At 40.9% G+C, this 19,823-nt stretch overlaps 1 long non-coding RNA gene across 1 annotated transcript in view; it reads right to left on the reverse strand.

The window, feature by feature from the left end:
• LOC309612056 overlaps nt 1-18,792 on the reverse strand; it is a 30,496-nt gene extending 11,704 nt beyond the window's left edge. The window contains exon 1 of the long non-coding RNA XR_014234910.1: nt 1,368-18,792. This is a non-coding gene — a long non-coding RNA (uncharacterized lncRNA). The remainder of the gene's footprint in view (nt 1-1,367) is intronic.
• Between the last annotated feature and the right edge of the window lie 1,031 nt (nt 18,793-19,823).

Below are 19,823 nucleotides of genomic sequence, written 5' to 3' on the forward strand. Positions count from 1 at the left end.
TTACTGTTATTGACACTTTAGGACAAAATAAGAAAACAAGAAGATAGCTGCCCAGAGATAGATCCTACAGAAGCACATATTTCCCTGGAATATAAGTAGCAGCAACCATATAATGTAGGTTATTTTTTAATCAAGCTGAGCTTCATCAGCTGGTGTGAGTGAGAGTTACATGAAGTATAGTAATTTAACATGACTACTAATGTTTTCTGAAAACATTTAAGTCTGGATCCAACATGAGCTATCAGCATGGATACCTGTGCAAGATCCAATTTTCTGTTGGCCCTGGAAAGTGAAAAAATATTCTCCAAAGTATCAGCAGGGTTTGCAAGGTAGTAAGCACAAAAAATAGGAAATAATTTCAAGTGGTTCTAAATGGTACTTGGGAAATGTCTTTAAAAATAAATCCTTTCTGACTCTTCATTATGTTGCACAAATGAGAGGCCCAAAGATTATGGCTCAATGCCAATTTTACATTCAAGGTCAGATAGGCAACAATCAGGCGATGATATTTTATTCTCCCACACATATGAAATTCTGTTTGAACTCATCAAAATGAATTTATAGACGTGCTAGACTATCCAATGAGAAGATTGGGTGTAAGTAGGACAAGTTCCCTACTTGGTTTCCTAATGCAAGTAAATTACTAGCCAGGCATGATTTCACTTGGTACAGAGGGAAAAGAAAGTTAATAATTCTTGTCCCAACCTTGACCAAAATACAGGCCTGAATTTTTCAGGACAACAAATTTTAAAACCTTGGCAGTGATCATTCAGGGATATTTCTGAATAGGATACATTCACATGAAGTCTTTTTCCCTTTGCCAGAATCTCTATAACTGCTTGGAACTTGGAAGAATGAAAACAAAATATCTGAGTGTAAACGGGACCAGAGTTGAATATTTATCCACTGCAATTTAATCTGAAGAGATGCTCTTCTAGCATTTAGGGTCTGGTTGAATCCCACAAAACCCAACAATATTTAGAACTAAAATGGTTCTCTGTCCTTAGTTCACCTCTCAATATCATACTTACGTGGGTGTAAGTGAACCTCATGATGTTAAATTCCATTTTACATCCATTCCATTCCAATTGATGTCAAAATGGAATTTAACATCATCTCCTTTGTGGTTGAAATCATGTTGTATTTTTTATTTAGAGAGTTTCTTCTTAATATTTTAGAGGTATAAAGTTATAGAGTCCAAAATATTCCTCTCTGGGCATGGAGCAGAGGCTCTGAGAAGGGGAAGGACACAGTCTTACAAATGAATAGCCGGCCGAAGAAAATGTTTTGTTAATCCTTAATAGCAAAACAATAGAGGAAAGATTTGAGGATACCCCATATAATTAATAGAGTAGAACTAAGCATACCACACATGCCTCCAAGAAGATCACAGAATGCACTGTGGAAAAAAAGCAATACAATGGTTAATCACTTCAGAGAAATCATGCAGAAAGTACTACATGTACCACATCCAAGATAATGACCAAACCTCTTCAAAATCATCCCATCTGGTAAATGTCTTCCAAAGCTCAAATTGCACCAGGCCATCCTTAACTGTCCTTGACCCTTCAGGCACATAAAGCTAGTTTTACTTCCACTGCTTCGGCAATGAAAGCTACATGCAAGTAAACAACAACAAAATCCTCTTGTTCTCCTAAAAGACTGAAAAATGTCTGTAAGCTTACGAATGAAGAGGGGAAAGGGTGGCAAACTACCAAGTTGGATTTTCAAAGGGGATGGAGTGAGACAATGGCATTTTGGGTCATACTAAGAACACACAGAAACTGACCTCATGCACAAGGAAGATGATCCAAACTCAAATCAGAACCAGGCAGTTCAGAACAACATTCTCAGGAGCAACACATGATCTTCTGGAATAATGGGACTAAGAACAAATGATCTGTAATCGTGTTAAGTATTTATGTGTTTAAGAAACAGACTTTTCCATCTAAATTACTGGTAAACCATCCATCCAACTCTAAGAGAGATTTTATGTCTCTGCTGTAATTCCTGAAATCTGTGTTGCTATCCAGTGTTATCCAAACTCATAGGATTGAGCTGTTATGATTTTAATTAAACTTGCAAAGTGGCATATTAGAAGCGGATCTAACCAAAGAGACAATGAAGCAAGAGGGTGAGGCTTAAAACAATATTAACAACGAGTGTTTTGTGGTTTCTCTTCAAATACCAAAGGAGATTGAATTGGAGTGAGGAGAATATTGGCTAATAAATATCCAGAGGAAAAAACAAACCACCTCTATTTTCAATCTGTAAGTATGAGGGCAAGGAATGATGTCAGTTAAGTATTGTTTATAATGTTTCTCTAAGTTCAATTCAGCATAATGAATTTGGTGACACCCCAAGCAATTCTGCAGCAAGGTAAAATTTTGCACCCAGGATATTTTATTTGTACAGCATATACTAAGAGCTGAATTTTCTTAAAATATGCGTAGAAAAATTCGGAAGATAATGCCAACAGATTCTTAATTCTTGGAAGGCTAAGTGTACACCACCATCTACTTCAAAATATAGATAGTTGAAAATGTTAAACAAAAGGTTAATGGTCAATTTTACTTCCTTTTTCTTGCAGCTCTTACTTAAACAAGTTGCACACATAAGTGATGCTACAGGCATAGGATTTTGCATTAAGTTTGCAATGTCAGGTTTGTTTATAAAAATCATATTTTTAACCACTGGCCCCTGGGGCTCTGTTCTGGGCATTTACAAGTTCCAAGCAGTTCAATTCTGATTTTTAAAAAGATAGCTCTTTTTTCCATGAACTTTCAATGGAGACATTTCAGATCTTGGCACAAAACATTTGGTTTATACTTTTTGTGGCCTTACAAACTTACAATTAAGTTTATTTGCTTAGCACAGAAAGTGTACTTCTGTTTGCCATGACTGGCGGGTGCCCACTGCCAGCCCTGGGGAGACCTGCAGAGTTTTTATTCCTCCTCTCTCTCTCTCTCTCTCCCTCTCTCTCTCTCTGTGTCTCTCTCTGCCTTGGCACCAGTACTGTGAAAAGATTTCCTCGTAGTGCTTTTGAGAGCATTTACCACAGTTTTGTTCCTATTCAGAACTTTTAACTCCATTCATAAACCTAGTGGTCACACGGTAGTTAATAAGGGGCAGAAATCTTTAGAGTCTTTTCCACTGTGGTTGAAATCGTGGCTTCTGTAATTTATGCCCAAGCATAACAATGCTCCTAAGCAGTTGTGGAACACAAGAACTCCCATTCCTGGATTTGCTGCCATTTCAAGGAAAATGCAAAGACGTTGCCGAATATTTATGAGAAATAATTGCATGTATTTGTTTTGCAGTCCATTGTAACCTGGCAACATCATGCAGTTTTTGCTTTGGTCTTAACCACAGAACTTAAATTAACATTTTTCTCCATCGGTTTTTTTTTTTCCCCTCTTTTTAGCTCAAGAGCACCGAAACATAAAGTAAATGTGATCATTATGAGGTTCTAGAAATATATTGTAGCTGGGCTTCCCAGATAAAGATGTTCATTAAGGGGCTATGTTATGATGAACGCTATGTGGATTTCTACAATGTATCTTAAATGTCAGTATGGGTTGGAGGCCAAATGGTCATGACTCTCACAGCTAATTACTCATACTCAGTCCAGGAAGAACTGTTGTTTGCAATGTGGCTTAGGCTTGTATAAACTTGATTCTTTGAAATCAAAGAAATTGTCCATGGCAAAATTATGTGTGTGGTGCAACTCCGCAGGGTAAGCTTTCAGCTAGGGTTGACCCAGGAAAATGGGCAGAACGGAGACCGTTCTCTAGGCTGCTGTCTATAACTACCGCTTTGCCATCTCCCCTGTCCATGTACCTCTCCTGAAGCCCATTCAGAGAACTCTAGAATGTTACCTGAGCTGCTATTATTTACACGGCAATCCCTGAGTCAAGAGAAATGTCATTTTTTATATGGCAATTTCTACCAGCTCTGGAACTGAGTTGAGAGTCATATTTGGAGACGGTGCCATTGCATGAGGCACCATCGGTGATCGTTCCTTTCATAACTTGGTAGTGTTAGAACTCAGAGCAGCATCATAGAGTCACAGCAGTGGGGAGGCTGACGGACATTTCTCTAAGTCTATCAGTGCCCCCTGGAAGACTCCGTAAGTGTAGACAGTGGTCTATCATCTTCAAAAAGATCTGTGTCAGCATTATCAACCTCATCGCCATTTTCAGTGCCAACGTCAAAGACCATTCACAAAAAGTCTGCTTGTCAATAGTACCAGGATCACCCTCTTATTTAAAACATAAATAAATAAAATGTATGAAACTTCACCCTTGTTCATTAGAAAAGCCCAGCCTAAGACATTATCGTGGATATTTGTGGGGTTTTTTAACTTAATGCCCATTTCCTCTTCTTGGGTAGCTCTTGGATTTTCTTTGGGAGAATTGTCTCTTTTCCATTGTAAGTAGTTTTAGTGGGATGGTAAAGCAACATTCTGCTAGACAGTTGAAGAAGTCCTTGGATATTCTTTCCTCTTTCATTCTCTCAGGTCTTAATAATGATCACATCACACAGCAATCTCCTTGAGTATAAGCTAGAAATTTTAGAGACATTTTCATTTCCCGACATCTCAACTCCCATAGCCATCAGGCTCTGTTGATCACAGTCTGTAAATATTTCTTGAATCTCCTTTATATCCCCATCTCTCCCTCCTACCAGAGTGAGGGCCCTTGGTGTTGGTCCCTACACTAACGCGATGGTCTCCTCAGCAGTATGCCTGCCTCCTGTCTCTCCCCACCCCAGCTCTTTGCAATAATAAAAGTAACTCTTTAAGTAATTGATCCCTTACGATGGGCCAGACATTATGCTAAGCACTCTTAAAAATCTAATCTTCACAGCTCTCCTGAAGTCGATACTACTTTTCTCACTTTATAGACAAGGAAACCAAGGCTAAGAGATATTAAAAACTTACCTATGATCTCCCAGATACTACCTATTCTAGCCAAGATTTGAATTCACCTCTGTATGCTCCAAATTCTATGTTTTAAAGGAGGTAGAAATAGTCACATGTTACAAATGTCATTATTTATTTCTCTGCTCAAAATTCTAGTGATTCCTAAACCATTGCCTGTACGATAAAGTCACAACCAAGTGAGGCTTTCCAGAGTCTGCCATGGTCACCTGAGACCCAGACATCCAGCCATCCCTAACTGCTTGGTGTCCTTCAAATTAGTGACGTTCTCATTCCTTTGCATCCACTGCTCCTTCAGTCAGCAGTGCTTGTTCTGTTTTCCTCCATTGGAAAAATCCTTGTCTTCAAGATGCATCTAAGATGTGATTTCTCTCTGGGATCATCCCTGGATCCCCTGGCCTAGTGCTTATTCAACTCCCTGGGGTACCCATCACCCTTTGACATTCCTCTACTGAGTCCTCCTCGCACTGTACTCTGAGTACTTGTGGGCACGTCTGTTTCCCCATTAGGCTGTGACTTCTTCAAAAGTCTAGGCTTCATTGGTTTTCTATCCTTCCTGCTTCCACCCTGCCCCACCTTATTCTCCACATATGTCAGGTCATATCATTCCTCTATTCAAAACCCTCCAGCAAACAATTTCCTATTATATTTAGAATAAAGTCAGAAACCCTCAACAAGGTCCATAAAGCCTGAAGTCTGTCTGAACTCACCCCCGCCTTCCCTCTCTTTGTCCAAGTTCAGCCACATGGCCTCTGAGCCATTTCTTGACCAAGCCAAGGACACACCTACTCAGAACTCTGGGGCTGACCATTCCCTCTGCCTGGAAGGCTCTTTGCTCAGAGGTCTACCTGGACACTCCCCTCGCTTCATTCAGATCTCTGCCAAATGTCAGCTCCTCAGAGAAACCTTCCCTGACCACTTACATAAAACATAGAGAATTGCAGCCACCATCACTCCCTTCACCCTTCTTTCTACTCAGCACGGACAATTATATGTCATTATATGACACACCTGGGTGTGTATCTATCTGTCTGCCATGTCCACTGAAACGCAAACCCCATGAGGGCAGGCCTGTGTCTGCTTTCTTCGGTGCTAAGCCCCAGGGCTTTTACCAGCCTCTACTAAGTAAGCATAAATGAATAAGCGAGACTCCTCCCCGACTTTCCAATGTTTACAGCATTGCCAGTTACACTGCAGGGGCTCAGAACATACTTAGCATACAGGAGTGAGTTATGGTGCAGAGCATGAACAATTGCCATGGAATGTTCCCTAACAAACTTGATAGGTCAAAGCTTCTTACCTCCCAAGGGACATTTCAGAAGCTAATTAAATGGTAAGGGGATGCTGATTTGATAGACAGTGAGGCAGAAGAGAAGGCAAAGAGAGTTCCAAAAGAGAACTCTTGAAATCTTTTAGAGATGTCATATTTCAGCATCTGTGATCCACCCTGTCACAAATGTCTCCAAATCTAAGTCCTTCCTGATGTTATCGCCAGAGAGAAAGCAACTTCTCCTTGTTAGCCCATGAACCGCTTCATAGACAAGAATGTTCAAAATCAGGAATCCCTAATCCTTTCCTCTCTAAGTGAAATGAAGCTGGCATTCTCATCTGGGACCATGTCTCAGAAGTGTATTTAAGTCAATTGCAGCATAATCTTTGAGCCATCGTTAATTCTTCTTGACCTTTAGGAAGCCAGGTGTCATGAGAAAATACCTCTTTTACTGTCTGCCATGGTTTTCATGATGTATTAGGAGACCCTAAGATCCCTTCCCAACTTCATTATTTCCTTTTTTCTGAATGTCCTGATGCGTGTTTGGTATAAAACATTAATCCATCATCTGCAAATGACTCCGGTTTCATCTTTAGCGACAATGCTACTTACCTGATATTTATTTCTTATAAATAGAAAATATATTCTCTATATTTCAGTTCTCAAGTCTCTCTCCTTCTCTCTCTCTCTCATGACTGATGTTTGGAATCTGGGTGACTGAAAGGGATGTCATTATATCAGAAAGTCTATACAGATTGGGAGGGAGATTATGTTTTGAAGGAAAAGGGGATAAATTCTGTTTTGAACATTTTGATTTCAAGATGGTTTTAGAAAACTAAATTCAACTTCTCCAGAAGCAGATAAATGTAGGAGCCTAGAGCTCTGGTCATACACCACCATCTTCCAATTCATCCCAAGCAATGGTGAGAGATAACTCTTGCTCCAACATACCTTGGTAATCTTTCCTCCACTACCAAGAAAAGAAAATTCCCCACGGTTTCAAAGATAATTCAATCATACCCAAACCTAGGTATTGAGGAACTATTGTGTTCCAGGCATTGTCCTTAGTTTTTTAATATATTCAAGGGTTGACATAGTCCCAAGCACTTAATCCAAAGCCTGGGTCTTTTATCATGTTGAGGATGTGAAACCCTAGCACATGATTAGAATGCTTTGTACCCTCCCTCCTCCTCTACCCTCCCTTTTCCCCTCTTTTGTCTTCTTTCCCCTCTCCCCTTCCCTTTTCTCTTCTCTTCTCCCTCCCTTAATCTTTCCCACTTAGAGGAAATCTTACTTTCTGGGTCCAAACTCAGCATTCTCTCTAGCTCACCTTCAGTACAATGATTTTCGTCCTGATGGCGTTGACAAAACTTTTGTACGTCTTTCCCACCTGTTTGTCAAGTTTCCCACATTGGACTGAACTCTCCTTCCGTTTGCTTTCGCCACATTACAAGACACGCAGGGTGAGATGAATGACTTGGCAACATCCCTCAAAAATCAAGGAGGAAATCAGCAAAGGGTCAGCTCCAACCAGCTGTTCTCTGGACTGACCTCATTCACCTTGAAATCAGGTCACTGGAAGCAGAAAGGGGAGAGGAAAACCATACGCATGGCTGCATCGCTACATCCTCTGGGAGAGAACGTGTCTGTGTGTAGTGGGAGTGAGGGAAGATTTTTGTGCCAAGAGGAGAAAGCTATGCAGTGGGACCAGAGGCAGACCTGCCTTAGCGGGTGTGACAAAAATCAGGAGAAATAGTCCACTCAAAAGAATTCTCCTGCACCTACACTGGAGGATGGCTAATTCTAGCCCACAGTGTGGGTTGCCTCATTTCTGCTGGGTTGTAACGTTAGGTATGTGCGCATGCAATTAAGATTTTCCTGGCGTCACCCCCACTTAACCCAATGACAACGGGGAAGCAGGATTTCTCCATCTTAACAGCTAGTTCAGAGCCCAAGTGGCAGTCCACTAGCAGCCAACGTGAGGAGAGGCTGAGTGGCAGTTCTAATTGACCATTTCTACCCAGGATCCTCTTAAGAATGTACAATATGAGCTGTCAGAGCCCCCTGCCAATCACTAGAAATCTGACCCAGAGAAAGCACCATCTCAGAGCGAGGGCTGTTTATACATCCAATGAATTCAGTTTCCATTGTATTATTTTTAGGCCACGGCAGAGAAGAGCCTGCCTAATCATATCATAAAATCATGAATTTAGTAGATTATAGATGATACCTTCAAACCTAAATATGTCCTCTGGCTGCCCAAACAAGGGGTCACTTAGCGTTTGACATCATCAACCCTTAGAGCTCCAAGTTTCTTATTAGGGGTTACTTGGGAGATTTTGCAGAGTTGCAGCTTACCAAACACTCCGGAGGAGTTGCTGTTTTATGACACAGGGGGACAAAAACCTAAAAACCTAATTTGCATTGCGATTACAGTAAACAGGACTTCTATATGAGCTGTTTTCCTGGAACGCAAGGGATGAAGGCAATTTATGGAGACATGTTCCATGCCACATGTGCCTGTTTTCCTCTCCGTCAATGAGAGATATTTTACTCTGACACAATTTCAACACACGTCATAAGCAATGGGGGCTGGAAAGAAAGAAGCCCACAAAGGCAAACTAACTAGACAGACAAGAGCTCATCTGTGGCACCTGTGAGTGCTCAGCTCCAGTGGAATGATCCGGCCATAATAAGGCTAGACACATGGATTTCTAAACGTCTCTACAAGTGGCTAGTTAGCAAGGTGGCCACACACCCACAGATGCGCTGACAGGGGAACTACAGGAGAAAACACGTGTTTCCGTTTGCAGCTGCCATCTCCACTCCATCAGGGGACACAGCCGGTGTCTTCTCTCCCCAAGTTAACAGGAGGCTGTGGGAAAGATGACAGAGCTTCAGATTCCCCACCCACTGAGCAGGAGGAAAAGGGGGGTGATCAGACTGAGAAACGCCCTTCCAAATTCTCCATCCATGAATGGACACACACAGGTGTGTCTCCATTTTTCAGGCTTACATTGTTCAGCTTGTTTCTGAGCCGTGATGAATTCTGCAGGAAAAGAACTATGGCAGCTTAAATTTTTGTTCCCAGATACTCATGGCCCTCTCCCGGCAGGAGAATCCCCTATGGACGGGGCTTGGCCATGCAACCTACCCTAGCCAGTGAACTGCATGGAAAGTGATGTGTTTCACTGATGTGTAGAAGTTTTAGGGCCAGTATGTGGTCTCCAGGCTCTCTTTTTCCTCCTGCTTAATGACCAGCAACGTCCAAAAGCGGAATTGCTCTGTCAGCCTGGACCCTGGAGTGAAGACAACGTGTAGCAGTACTAACGTGGACCCAAGACGAGTATAAGCAGGAAATAACCTTTATTGCTGTGCACCACTGAAATTTGGGGGTCTTTTGTTACTGCAGCATCATAGCTTAGCTAATTCTGAGTCAATTTAAGAAAGGACTACCTATAATATATCTAAGAGTGGGTGACATCTTTGCTTGCGAATGTCACACATTTCCTTCCTCTTGTCATGATCTCTTTCTTACCTCTAGCCCATTTGTGTCTGGATTAGTTCTAACCTTGGTTTATTCATCTGATCTTCCTCAAGCTGGGTATCAGGCTGGGCAACTCTCTGGACCTCAGAACTGAACACACGTTAGGCTGATGATAATACGGCTAATTCCACTGGAAGAAACAACTGTGGATCTGACAATCATAGAACATATTATTCTCTTTGAAAATCGGTTTATTATCTTTGCAGTGGACACATTTAGCCAGTTTTATACAAAAGTATATAGATGCTATCTCTTAATATTAGAAAGATGTGGTCAGAGAACTATATGACAAGAAAGACCTATGATAATATAACATAATCTTTTTAGAGACTCTATATAGAAAAAAGATCCCAATCTTAAAATGGTTGGGAATCAGGAATGTTTCAAGAATGAGAGTAAATGCTGTATTTCTAGGCATAAAATCCACTGCATAGCAGGGTACTTTTATCTCATTTAATCCAATTAGTATACATTGATTACCTTCTATGGGCACATCATTATGTTTTTTGCAGGAAACAGTTTTGAGGTTCACACATGTTCCTTATTTGCTAGTGAAAGGCAATATCCACTTACATCTCATCCAAAACTCATGAAATTTTATCTTATTCTTCTCCTTTAGGTTTTAAGCGTTAATCACCTCAGCAAGCAGAAGATCTAGATCTGAGTGGGTGAGAGTTTCTCAACATTATCAGTTACACCATTAATTACAAAAGACAAACAGGGACAGAGAAAGTTAATGGCTTGACATCACAGTTAGGAAGCAACATTCCAGAACCATAAAATGTTGGATTTGAGTAAAAGAAAGCATCTGAAATCCTGAGACCCAGAGAGGTTTAGTAACTCACAAACAGTAGATCAGAGTAATGAGTTTTTGTATCCTCCCCGGCACATTGGCCCTTTCCCTATAACTGTGTGCTGAGGATGGGCTAAAGAATCCCATTTGAGATGAAATTGGCTTCAAAAAGAACATAGAGTATGGGAAAATTAGGAATATGGAAATTATGAATACCAACAATCTATTCAGAATAGATGCTTTATTTAGAAAAATCCCAACAGTCTCAGCCTTTGCTTGGATGTCTCCAGTGACCAGCAGCTCGTCTGTTCTGTTGTGGGACCTCGTTGATTAGTAATAAAGAATAAACACCTTCCTCATGGGCATTTCCACAAGCTGGTCACAGTTTTACTTTGTTCTACAAGATTAACCTAGTCCAGCTGTTTCCATACGAAGAGAGGTGCCATTGTGTCCCCCCCAGAAGACATTTGGCAAAGGGTAGAGAGACTTTTGGTTGTCCTGACTACTAAAAATGCTACTGACAGAAATACTAAATATGGTATAATGCACCGAACAACCCCCCCAACAAAGAATTATCTAATCCCAAACTCCAATAGTACCGAGATAAAGAAACTCCGATCTAGTCCAAACCCTATTTGATACAAAGCCCTTCACATATTTGAAAGGAGCTATGCTATTCCTTCTAAGTCTTCTTTCTGCTAATACCTTCAGGTTTCTCATCATCCTACGTATGACTCAGTTTCTCCATCCTGTGGGGACTCTGTTGGACATGCTTCAGTGTGTCCTCATTAACTGCCTCAACCGGAAGGGCACGCTATCCTCTAGATCATTCATAGATCCAAGGGACTCTTAATCCCCATGATCACAGCACCATATGTGTTCAAAGCACGAAGTACCAATAAACCATCACAGAAGCATGAAAAGAGTTTGCTGTCTTAAATCAGAGTGTGGACTCAGCAAGCCTTCGTGGTATTTAGATGATGGTAGAAATAGCAGTAATTGCAAAAATAACATCTACTGTGTACTGAGTGTTGATGATATGGCAGATACCTTCCTAAGGTATTTATATGCATTATCTTATTTAATCCTCCCAGAAATCCCACGTGGTAGGTTGTGTTATCATCATTTTTACAGATGAAGAAACCAATTCCTAGCTAGGTTAAAAAACTTGACGAAGGTCATGAAGCTAGTGATCAGATTGGCCAGACCCAAACCCAGATCTGCCTAACCTCAAAACACAGGCTCTTAATCCCCTCAGTGTGCTCTAACCCATCCTCTTCAAAACATGGATAAAATGGCACATTTTGCAAAAGAGTAACAAACTACAATGAATTAGTTAATGCATCCATCTTAACATGCATGCACATATCTTGGCAGGAGGTCTCGCTCCTTTGCAACCTAAGACCAGAACATACTTTGCAAGAAAACAAAGCTACTAGGATAAATAGGTCTCATATTTTAAGAGCCAAAAGCTTTGTGCGTTTTTAATAGTCTCTCGGGTAAAAACAAATCAACAGCAATGTTAAGAAAAGAAAGGTTTCCAACATTTTCATGGCCCTCTGTTCAAGAAAGTTGTCCCACTCAAAACTAAAAACACTGGACTGGACCATCCCAGATTCATGACTATCCTGGGACCTTACATGAGAGAGAGATGGCTACAAATCTTTGTTCCTTTGACATACCAGGTTTATTTGTTTCAAAGGAGTTTGGGTAGTTTCTGCCTAGTCCTTCTACATTTGCACCTTAAGGACCAGAGCTTTTAGGCTTATGACTCATGGATTTTTTTCCTTAGAAAAAGGGTGGACTATATTTTTTCTTTTGGCAGCTCTTAAATTAGTCAAGTTACCATGTAATCTTTGAGTTTTACCAAGTGGCTTCAAGGATTAGATACTGAGAGCTCAGGAAAAATGCTTGGATTACAAACTTTCAATATGTTGCAACTGAGAGCTGGTCTTTTCTTTCTTTTACAATCCAGGAACATATTTCTGCCATATTTATATAGCACTTTACTGAAGACAAGGAAAACTGCTAGCAGAGATGAGGGAGAAGTCACCTGGCATTTAGAGGGCAAAGCTCTTTTGGCAGCAGAGCTCGCATTAAAACTCATCATAATTTCACTTTCATTTTTAAACTGAAGAGTCTTTGATATTGGTTGCTTTTTGTCAGTATAAATGTCTCCTCTTTCCTTACTCATGGGATGACCTCAGTTCTACTCTGTAGGTGAGTACATCCCTGCCACGTAACTTTCTTAGAATGTACTTGAAAAAGGATGTCTCTTGCTTTCATCATTTATCCACCCCCATGTCCCCAGATGTCCCTTGAAGTTGGATTCTCCCAGTGCCTTTCCATCTGCCCCTAGTGATTGGTTGTTACTCCTCCAAAAACAAGACCTGCGTTAGCCATAATGGAAGGGAGAGCTGATCCAGCTCAGTGCCATTAAAGACAGACCAGAAAATCCAAACCCCTCCTAAATAATGCCAACTCTTCAAGTTGCCCAATGGGATTTCAAGTCTCTAGTAGGGATCAGAAAACCTTCCTTGTAAATGCATGCTGACCATGCGATTGAATAAGTATTGCTCTTGGGTCCCATAGTCTTCCCTGCCTGACCAACTATGTCAGCTAGGATTTATGAGAATTAATTGAGATAAGGGTCTGAAATCTCTTTAATCATGGTAAGGCAGCTCAAAATTCAAAGGATAAATATTACCACTAAGTAGGAGGCTCTGGTCAAAACAAAATCCCCATTCAGGTGGATTTGAAGAGGAAAGATGCACCAAATAAACATTCCTCAGATCAAACACTATCACTTCTTGGGAACATTTCTTGAATCCCTCGGACTTTATTGAATCACCCTCACCTGTATTTTCCCGATGAACTTGCACAGCACTTCTTATGTGTTATCTTTTATAGCAATGATTGGTGATTTTCTCATCTTTTCCCCTATTGGATTGAAAGCTCCTTACTTGCTCCTACTATGTGCAGTGTTGGCTACATGACAGGCACCCAACAAATGCCTCGATTTAATTAATAAGTTAGCTAATTAATAATTAACACAAGTCAGCATTTGCTGAGTGCCAAATAATGGGCAAAGACATGTGGTTTAGGATTCAAAGGAGGGCTGAGAAAACACAAAATATGTTAGTAAGATAAAGGATCTATAGAACAGTTGGGATTCAAAGAAACACAGGGATGAATTTGATCCATCCATCCATCCATCCATCCATCCATTCGTTCAATAAGTATTTCATCTTACTACAAGCCAAGGAAATGCACAGACCTGGAGATTCGATTTCAGCGAGGGGAGATGGCACGGGAAAACCTTGGAAAGTCCTAAATATAAATATATTTATAAAGTAATGAGCAAAGAGGTTTATCTGGAAGGGAGAAGTGAGAAATTAAGTTTTAGAAGGAGGCTGGTGTCAGATGGTTCCAGGCATGGTCTGCTTGGCTAAAGAGTTTGTACTTTCTTCTATAAGCCATGAGGAGATAGTTTGCAGAAGGGCAAGATAGATGGGTTGCAGAGAGCAAGGGCTGGTGGCAGGGAGACCTGTTTTAGGAGACTGTTATAGAAATTCACGGAAGAGGCAGAATCCACAAATAGGCTGCTAGCGAATTACACCCTAGAGTCTCCCTCTCTGCCCTAACTTAAGCTGTGGATGCTCCTGTGACGATATCATAATTATGTTGCTTTTTAAGACGGAACCTGGGCAAGAGGAAGAGGAACCTGTGGGTATAAGAGTTAAGCAACATTGAATTCAAGGCTTCGCGCTATTTCAGCTTGGGGTAGCGTCACTCAAGTGGTTAAGGAGACTGGTAAATCCTGGGGGAGCTGTCAGTTCTCTCCTTGTCTAGGCTTCCTTCTATACCAACCACAAACATCTTAGTTTGAAAAGACATGTGTTAGACAATGACAGTGCCCACTTACAATTATGTCTTTATTCCTGAGTGGAATTAGATTACGAATAGTCCCCAACATAATTCATATATTTGCTTATTCATTCATTTTCTACTAGCATGGTGAAAATGAATAAAACATAGACCTTCTAAATTATTAATTTTTTCCTTGGAATTTAAAAAGCAGAATTGATCCTCCCAACGAAACACTGACATGATTATTATTACTTGTGTCTTACAAAGTTTGTATTAGATAAACTTTGTACCCAATTCAAAAATATTTTTAAGATATTGGGAGTCATTCAAGAAGCTTTTTGATACACACTAAGAAAATCAAATTTTTCCTTCTCCTAGCAATTGGGTCAAGTGACATAAATACCCAAATCAAATGGCAACCTTATCTTCCCAAACGTTTTCCAAAAGACTCTCCCATTTGGGGTCCAACAGCTAGCTGTCTGTGACTAGTTCTCCTATATCATTCCTCCATTCCTATTTTTACTTTAAACGCCAACTCTTTTTGCTGTTTCCTACAATGGTTTTAGCCTTTCTTGGTAATCTAATGCCCCAGCCAATTTACTGAGGTAAAGATGTGTTTATACAAAAATTGCTATCAGGAAAACAGTTCAAGAATTGAGAGAAGTCAGTGTACATTTTAACTGACAACTCCATAAATAGATGGAGATGGAGTCACATTTCAGGGTCCTGAACTGCTATGTACATTGCCTTGTTCTCTTGCTTGGACCTAAGCATGGATTAAATTCCCACAAAAACTTATTCAACAAATCTTAATTGAGTGCCTACTATGTACTGGGCACTGGGCTGGGCCATGAGGCTGCACCAAGGGGCAAATCTGCAAATCACCACGACGGGTGCTGCTTGCTAACTTATACTTTATTTATCCACAGGACTTATACTTTCCCAACTTTCAATTTTAAGCTCTGAGAGGGCAGAGACCATGCTTCATTCATGCTTTATTCACCTTTACTTTTCTTAGACCAGGCATGGAATAGACATTGACAAGGAAAACCAGAAATTTTCCTCCATTCGTGATTTCCTTTGCTTTGCATTCCTCCAATATGTCTATACTTACATGAGTTGTCTAATCTAGACTTTGACACGCCAGTTCGAGTTGGTTATTTATACATGCAGAAGTTCAGCTTTCTCATCTATAAAATGGGTCTAATGATAGCTGCTTTCCTACTTACAGTGGTTATTTTGAAGCTTAAATGAGAGACTGGCCTATGAAAGCTTTTTGTAGACTCTTAATAACATAAATGTAAGAAATTATTTTATTTACTCCTAAGATGGCTCGGAATTGTACCTTGGTTGTTTCAGAAAGGAAAGTTTTAGCTCTTCAAATAAAGCACAAAACTCTTCGAAGACCGGGTTCCATATTGCCTACGGCAATGGTGGGCTTATGACAACACGAGAAGATGAGAATGAATGGGGAAATGCAGAGCACTGGTACCATAGCACAGTCATAGCTAGTGGAGAAAGACATGCACGTAGAGCTACCAAGAAGAACATGAGTATATTAGGAGAGCAAACCAACCAGGCAGTGAAATCTATAATCTGTGTTACCTCTTATGGTCACCTTTAAATACATGTTACATTTGAATCCATGGAATGTGGCTAGTTAAGGAACTGAATTTTTAACTATTGACTTGTTTTAAATTTAAATAGCCACCTGCAGCTGGTGACTACCCTACTGGACAGCACAATTCCAGTCTCAGCTTGGCCATTGGTTATGCCATTAGCTGTGTGACTCCGGGAAAATCTGTTACCTTCTCTGAGCCTCAAAGTCTAGCAGAGGAAAATAGATTAAATCATCTCCCAGGTATCTCTTTCAGGTAAAATATCGTGTGAATCAGAATACAAGAATAACAGTTAAGACACAAGCGCTAGTCTCAGCTCCATACAGATTTCATACTTGCATGTAGCATGTGGAAAATCTATGTAAATGCTAGTTCTTAGCCTCTCTGTGCCTCGGCTTTTTCTTCTATAAAAAGGAGATAGTAAGAGAAACTACCGTTTGGGGTTATGAGGATGAAATAATTTAATAAATAGAAAGTAATAGCACAGATCTTGGTGCACAGCAGTGATGAAATGCTACAATAAATATCTAAGTTCGGTTCACTCTCTCCAGTTTCTTTATGTGATATGTGCCATCTCAACTGCACAGGCTTTTATGAGAATAAAATGAGCTGATACGCACGATCAATTTGAAATGCTAAAAAAAATGGACGCATATTAGTTTTTATCTTATTTTTTTAAATCATGGATTTGGTTAAGATTTAGGTTAAATCCAATCTCTCATAATGCATTCAACCAATATTTACAGAGTGCCTATAAATAGTGCCAAGGACTATTTTTCAGGCTGCAGCTTATTGTAGAGAACAAAACAATGGCCTACCCTTGGAGAGTTTACTTTCCGATTTGTGGGCACATGCGCAAACACACGCACACACACACACACACACACACACACACACACACACTCATTCTTTCTGTTCTCTCTAGAGTCAGTCTGCCTCAGTTTGAATCCCAGCTCTGCTACTGACCACCTGTGTAAACTCTAAGAAAGTTGCTTAACTTCTTTAAGCCTCTGTTAGCTTATCTGTAAAAGGGGACTAATAATGGAAATGTTTAAGGACGAAGTGAAATAATGAGGGTAAAGCACTCAGCGCAGTACCTGGCACTCTGTAAGCGGTACATAAATGGTAGCTATTATTGTTTTTATTATTAGAGCAGAGAAAACCTGCTTTCCTCCTAAGGCTCAGTTCTTAGCTGAGTTGTGGGTCATGCACGTGAGAGGCCGTGGACGATCCCTTCTCCTGTTTATCATGTTCCTCTGGGACTTCTGAACAACTGTCCATCTTGAAATCCCCCAGAGAGAATACTCAGCAGTACCAGACTCTGAGTTTTTTGGATTGTTTCGAAGAAGAAGGATCCTGATCTAATCTGCCTCAGAAAGTGGGTCTTCCTTAGGGGAGGGAGGGGAAATGGGGAGAAACAACTTACACATTAGAAGGTGTAGGGGAGAGTAGGGGTGCAGGGAAGGGTACATGGTGAAAATGGAGAAGCCTTACCACCTCCTAGTCTGTATTCAAAGCTGATCAATCCCTGCATTTCCCCAGTATTTTCCTGAGCTGCTTTTTGCTAACATCAGTCAATGCCTAAGGAGAAATCTACAGGGAAAGTGGAGGTCGTTCTGCCAAGTAGTTATTAAAATAGTGGTCCTCGCCTCCTTGTATAGGCTGCTGATAACACAGCAGCAGAATCAGCCATGAGGACCCCTTCTCTTTTCCACACTTGGCTTAAAGGATCTTTTTCGTGATGTTTTCCTCCTCTTTAAGACTCAATTTGATGCTCATTTTGATCTTATTTTTTCAATGCATGCAAAGAATTGGGAGCTGGAGAAGGATGTACCTTCCTGAAAGATGACTCCAGATCCTCACTGCTCTCGGGAGAACTTGTGAGTATCCAACCCTCAAAATCCATGACAAATCAACAGAGCTATGCCCTAGAAATAGCCAGGCTGACTGTGGCTAGGTGGCTGCGTGTAAACAATGTTTCCAGAGCTAAAAGGATCCTAGGCTGTTTATATCATGGTTTACATCCCCCATGTCTACAATATCACCATTGCTCCTTCCTTTGGATCATAGCATTGAAGACCTCAGATAAAACGGGAAACCTGCCAGGGAATTGAGCTATGAGACCCTATCAGTACTCCCTCTTCAGAGGCCCACAGAGAGGGGGACTTGGATATGGGAATGAACCAGGGTGAGGGATCCAGGAAAGCAATGGAGGGCTGCTCAAGGTGGGCTCTCTGCAGTGGGTAGGGGTGAGGGAGGCCTGTTTGAGAATGATAGGGCCTTTATGGGACCTTAAATGCTGGGGGTCAGGTAAGGACAGGTACAAAAAAAAGGAAAGAAAGGGTCTGGGAAGGAGAGAGAAATTCATCTCTAAGGCCATCCCCTCCACTGTTTTGCTAAGGGAGCAACTAACTGCCTTGTTACATAAAGGTCAGGGTAACCCCATAATTCATGGAGTTTATTTTCCCTTTCTGGAAGTTGCAATTGTGAACTTTGGAGATCTGGCAACAGTAGGCAAGGATGCTGCCAGCGGGAGGAAAGATCTAGTACAGTCCTGCATGGGCTATCGCTTGCTCAGATCTTACGGCAACCTTGCCTTGTATGGCGTTGGAGCCATGGCTTTCCTTCCAAAAGATCATGTCCTCCCTTAATCCCTTGTCTGTATCTAAAGCCAGGCACTCCATAAATGACTATCATAGCTGCTCCGCCGAGTGTTTAGACAGCAATAGAGAAGGGACTGAAGCCTTGGGACAGCGCAGGACTCACTCACTCCCCCCACGAAAGCCCTGGGCTTGAATTTCAGGGTCTGTTCCCAGTGTCACACGCTGATACCCCTCCCCTCCTGTTTGGATACTTTAGTAAATTAGCAAAGGAACAAAAACAGCTTCTTTTGCACATCTCCCCTTTGCCCTCAAAAAACAATTTGGGAGACCCAAAACTTTTCATTAGACACTTGTAGTTTAACAAAGCATGTCACATTCCTCTGGAAAAAGGGTGACATTTATTTCTTTATTTTTCCTTATTCCTGAAGCGGCTTTAATCTCATGGCAGAGCTCATGCTGCGTTGAAGCTGAAGATGTCACCCACGATAACCATGAACTGCTGTGACAGTGGGAAGGGAGGGGAAGAATTGCCTCTCCGAGTGGGGTAGGGGCGCTGAACGCGAGAGAAAGGGAAAGATGCATTTGATTGTGTTTACAAGATTCATTCACAGCCCAGCAGGCAGTATTCACACTATAATATTCACCCTAACACAGATAATTTGATTTTCAACCTGGTTATCATGCTTTCAGACATAGCAATACATGAAAATATATGCTTTAGCAGTGCATGTTAAACAAGGTTGCACACTTTAAGTCGGAATATATTAGAGGTGAGTGCTGAAGTTAGTGACTGTAGAAGTCTCAGAAATCTCCATTCAGCACATGGCATAGGCTTTGAAATGACTCAAAACATTTTTTACATACTGTTCCAGCTGATCACTGTATATGTATATATCTATCTACATACAGGATGCAGTGAAAATGATAAACTTGCTTGCTTTTTAAATTTTTCACGGTTTGAAGAGTCTTTAACTTTCTTTAGAATCCCAAAGCAAAATGGAAATTTAACCCCACCCATACACCTTGAAATGATACCCATTACTATTATAACTAAGTAGGGGGTGATGTATTGTCTGGCCCAAACCACTTACCTGGTGAGGGAGGAAACAGCCCAGGTGCTTTAGGTGACTTTTTCAAGGTCACACAATTAATAAGTGAAGAGCTGAGGTTAGTTTCCAT

The sequence above is a fragment of the Balaenoptera borealis genome (genome assembly GCF_965194805.1).
Source record: "Balaenoptera borealis genome assembly, chromosome: 15".
Taxonomy (NCBI): Eukaryota; Metazoa; Chordata; class Mammalia; order Artiodactyla; family Balaenopteridae; genus Balaenoptera; species Balaenoptera borealis.